General features: G+C 35.3%; 1 long non-coding RNA gene across 1 annotated transcript; it reads right to left on the bottom strand.

Annotated features, from left to right (window-relative positions):
- Positions 1–1,398: 1,398 nt before the first annotated feature.
- LOC107909760 (uncharacterized) lies at positions 1,399–3,132 on the bottom strand. Its single transcript, XR_001687353.2, has 2 exons — positions 2,002–3,132; positions 1,399–1,909 (listed from the first exon to the last, which is right to left on the bottom strand). It is a non-coding gene; the product is annotated as an uncharacterized lncRNA (long non-coding RNA).
- Positions 3,133–5,359: the final 2,227 nt, after the last annotated feature.

Below are 5,359 nucleotides of genomic sequence, written 5' to 3'. Positions count from 1 at the left end.
CCTAAAGTTGGCCATTTGTTAAATCATATTCCATCACAAAACAACCTTAATGAGGGCTATCTTTATAACACCCCTAACCCAAATCCGACGCCGGAACAGGATACGAAGCATTACTAGAATTTACAGATCAAATAACAGACATTTCATATCATCTAGCACTCATATCAGAAACTAATCCAAATCCATCATATTGTCCCTTATGTGAGCCATCGAGGCCCAAAATACATGTTAAAAATAAGTCAGGACTAAACTGGGTACTCAGAAAATTTTTCGAAAAACATTCAAATATTTCATAGGTATAGGGGACACATGCCCATGTGGTCAGGCTGTGTGGCTCCCACGGTCAAGAGACACGTCCATGTCTCAGGCCATATGGGCATTCGAAATAAGGGTACACAGCCATGTCCCAACTTGTGTCCAAACTTGAGAGCTCTCTGACTTGAGTCACACGGCCAAGCCATATGCCCGTGTGCTAGGCCGTGTGAGCATACTGACTTGCATAATTAAAAGATACAGGGGGCACATGGCCGTGTGTCACACACGGCTGAGACACACGCCCGTGTCTCTACCCGTGTGGACGGAAATAGGTCATTTTACAAAACATATTTCTCACCCCATTTGGTGTCAACCTACAATCAACATTGTGTATATAAACAAGTCATATTATAACATCTAAAATCAATCCCTAAACATGTAGTATATTCACGTAAAATCAATATGCCCTTAGGCACCTTAAATGACCATTACAATTATGTTTAACCATATAATTCATGTAACCAAGTAATCAACTAACTTTTATGTCTAATCGCATTAATACACAACATGTAAATCATTTACTAAAACTTACCATTTGGTACCAGTTGTACCACTTATTCAATAGCATAAAATACATATACACTTACTGTAACATAGCACCAAATCACACCAAGTTATAAAACATACCTCATATGCATTTTCAACTACTATTTTATCTTTCATCATTCCACACATCAACATTATAAGACAAATTATGCACATACCAAAATACCAAAACACAAGCCAAATATATGACTAATCCCAACAACACATATAAACCAACATTTAGCCAAAATAACCTATACATGCCATTATAACCAAAATAAAAAATTCAAAAGTACCGATAGAACCTGTAATCACTGAATTTTATCCGGTACATTCTTCGTGTTTTTATTTTATTTTATTTTATTTTATATATATATTTAAAAAAATTATGATTTTTTGGGCTTGCCTCATGTGGGCCTAATGATTGGGCCCAATGGTTGGGCATGTAAGGTTGGATAATTAGGTTTTAAATAATTTAATTTTGGACTTATTTGGGCTTTGGCCCATTGTTTTTTATGTTTTAATACTATTAATAAAATAATAATAAATCAGAAAAAATACAAAAAAAATATAAATCACATTTAGACCCCTAAATTTTCTTTAAATTGCATTTTGGACCCTAAACTTTCCTATATTTACACTTTGACCCTTTAACTTTCTCAAAATTTCATTTTGACCCCTTAAATTTCTAGAAATTACATTTTGGCCCCATGTTTTTCTTAAAATTACATTTTTTCCCCAGAAACTTTGCACCCGTTACATTTTGGTCCTTCTGGGCATGACAAGACTGCCCCCAATCTGCGTTCTTGCGTGCACCGCCTTCCACGCCGATACCCCCAATCGACATTGCTCCCCCTCCTCTACTGCCACCTGAAAACAAAGAAGAAGAGGACAAAGTGGAAGGTTTTAAAAGAAAAAGTTGAAGAGAAAAAGGGGGTTCTCAATTTCAGCAACCAAAAAAAGTAAAAAAAAACAGCAGAGAAAACTCAAAAAAAATCAAAACAGCAGCAAGCAAAAGGCCATCGCCACCGTCGCGCAACCACCGCCACCGCAATCGCCGCAACACCACCTAAAACCCAATCACGAAGCAACCAAGCAAAAATCAAGAAAAAATTTCCAAGAAATTAGCAGCCAAGAATCAATAAAAAGAAAAACATTTACCTTGGAATCGTCGGCCACCGAGCGCGAAGAGGAGCCGAAGACGAGTGCGGCGGCGACACCTTCAACCTTGGGGGTTACCGAAATAGAAGAGAAAGAAAAAAGAGGAAAGGAAAGGAGAGAAAGGGAAAAAAGAAGAGAAAAGAAAAAGAAGAAAAGGAGGAAGGAAGAAAAGAATAAAAAAGAACGAGAGGGAAACGCCGGTCGTCACACCGCCGAACGGAGCAAGAGATCACCAATGGCGGCGGCTAGGGTTTGAAAGGAAGAAAAAGAGAAAGTTAAAGAAAAGAAGAAGAAAAAGGAAAAAGAAAAAGGAGAGAAAAATAAAAAAATAAAAAATAAAAATAAAAACAGCAGGCCACTTTTTTTGTAGGGCACCAGCAGCTCACCATCAGCAGGCCCACTCTTCCAGCAGCCCAATACTAGCAGTCCAGGCCCGCACTCAGCAGCACACCAGCAGGCCCAGATTCGGCAGCAGCCCAGTCCAGATGCAACAGGCAGTAGGCCAGCCAGCAGAACCGACCCGCCTGACCCGACCCGGACCCGATCCAGCGCAGGCCCAACGGCAGGCCACAACCCAACACCCCAACAGCTCCAGCAGGCCCGATTGCAGCAGTGAAGCAGGCCAGCCCGCTAAGGCCCAATCCGAAAAAAAAAAGAAAAAAGAAGAGGGCCCATTCTTTAAGCCCATAACTTTGGGCTTTTGGTAATTTTTTTTAAATTCATTTTAATTTAGTTCATGTATTTAAATGGTGTTTCCTTTAATTTAAATTAGCATTTTTAAAATAGTTTTTTTAGAAACATTATTATGTCATTTTATATGCATGTTTAAAATAAAAAAATATTATTTTAATGCATAAGGCAACGAACCGATTTAGCATCAAGCCATTGATTTTATCGCTATGTTGGGTAAATATCAATAGCTCGTGTTAAATACGGGGCACCCTTCTAAGAATTGAAAATATTCCAAAATTCTCGTTTTAAAAAAAAGGGTTTCTCGTGTTTTAATAGAATCACTTTAAATATTAAGTTGAATTGATTTGACACTAATTCGACGATTTCATCGCCATGTCGGGGTGAATATCGTCGATTCGTGTTAAATACTGTACGTTTTAAAAACTTCGTGTTTCAAAAATTTCCGTGTTTTTTAAAAAAATTTTGTGTTTAAAAAAAATCTCGTGTTTTCAAAAATTTTCGTGTTTTAGAAATTTTTGTGTTTCTAAAATTCTCGTATTTCAAAAATTTCCGTGTTCTCAAAAAATTATTGTGTTTCAAAATTCTCGCGTTTTCAAAACAAAAAACTTCTGGGTTTCAATTAGATCACGAGTAAATATTAAATTGAAATCGTATTTTTTTAAAAAAATTAAGACAACATGCGTTTAACGAGATACCAATTTTAGGCGTCGCGAGGGTGCTAATACCTTCCTCGCGCGTAACCGACTCCCGAACCCTAATTTTCTCTGGATTTTGACGTAGACCTAAACTCGACCTTTTTAAAAGAAAATTTATAAAATAAATTTTTTTATTAAAAGGAAGATTTATTAGGTGTCCGATTACACCTAGAAAAAAGATCGGTGGCGACTCCATTTTTTAAATAAAATCGAAACTCTGTTTTCAAATTTTCAACAATCAATTCAATTAGCGCCCGTGCCCAAATTTTAGGTCGCTACAGAACCGATGGATAGTGTGATATAGCTCCGACAAGTTTCCAACCTGATCGAGCTTCCGATAATCTAAAAAGCAAAAGAAAACAACTACGTAAGCAATAAATGCTTAGTAAACTCATGTAAACTTTAATCATATTATTTTATTTCAATATAAAATTTATACATATCAAGAATAATTCAATATCGATACCGCAATACTTATGAAGCTATATTCATCAATTAACAAGGTGAATAAATCCACAGCATCACTTATACATATTATCCCTAGCATAGCAGGAATTTAAACAACTTTAATCTCTTCCAAATTTCTTTATTTTCATTTGCATTTCTTTACTTTCCACACTCATTCCATAAGCATAACACACAAGTCATAAGCATACCATTTAACCATAGCCACAAGCTAGTGCATTTAAACATAGCCTTTTTCAAATTAATCACATGATAAGTCATTTTATAAGAAATTTCATAATTTAAACCTTACCACTCTTTCATGAACACTAGCATATTTTCACTTGAGTACTTATCATTTCAATGCATCATATAAATAAACATATTACTATTCAACCAATAGCTTGGCACTTGCCTAAGCGTCAAACAACAACACTTGTTAGAGTACTTAAACATATTTCATACAAATTCAACATTGATAAACTTATTTTCTCAACATGTCACACTTGAGTTTATTACTCGTCTCAACTTACATAATTTTCATGTATCAAGATATCAAAGTTATTCATATATGTACATCTGTATTAGTTCGTATCGAACTCATATCGTCACTTAAATGAACATTTCTCGTTAAACAATTTAGATTATCGTTGGATACACGGGTAGTACACAAAAAGTGTACAAAACTGTAATCCGTCAATTCATGTACATGCATATTTATATAAGCATGTAAATGGGGAGCTCTTCCAAGCCATATAAAGGGAAGCTCATGTGAGCTGTATAACGGGAAGTTCTTGCGAGCCAAATATCGGAAAGCTCATACGAGCCATAAACAGGAAGCTTAAAAGAGCCATTAATCGGGAAGCTCATGAGAGCCAAATATCGAGAAGCTCATGAGAGCCATATAATGGGATGCTCATAAGAGCTAAATAACGGGACGCTCTTGCGAGCTATGGTGTGTCCGTCACACATGCAGAACCACAACTAATTCAGGAACCTTTAATGATATGTTATTTGTATCCATCAAATTTTCAAGGTTCAAATGGGACTTAGTACTTGTCAGATATGTGATCATTACTTATGCATGGCAATTGTACAAATCACACACAATAATATTCAATTTAAAACATATAAATGTACAATTTAATTACACGAACTTACTTGGCTAAATTATAGAAATATCAAATTTTAGGGGCATTTTGGTATTTTTCTATTTTCCTCGATTTTCCACCCGATCTTGATATAAGGTAAAAATATTAAAATCTACCTTGAGCTCTCTCCCTTGTCTATTTTAAACCGAAAATTGGAGAAGAAAAGCCTAGAATGCTTTTAAATTTCAATTTGCCTTATTTAATTTCAATTCGCATCATCCATTAATTTAGGCATATTTATTACTTAAGTCCCTCATTATTTATTAATCAAGCTATTTAGTCACTTTATTATTATAATTAGCAAGTTTTGCACCATTTTCAATTTAGTCTTTTTAATTAATTAACTATCGAAACGTTAAATTTTTTCAACGAAAC

Source organism: Gossypium hirsutum, chromosome D02 (assembly GCF_007990345.1).
Source record: "Gossypium hirsutum isolate 1008001.06 chromosome D02, Gossypium_hirsutum_v2.1, whole genome shotgun sequence".
Classification (NCBI taxonomy): domain Eukaryota; kingdom Viridiplantae; phylum Streptophyta; class Magnoliopsida; order Malvales; family Malvaceae; genus Gossypium; species Gossypium hirsutum.
The sequence above is the reverse complement of the archived record's forward strand: the minus strand, read 5'-3'. Positions and strand labels throughout refer to the sequence as shown.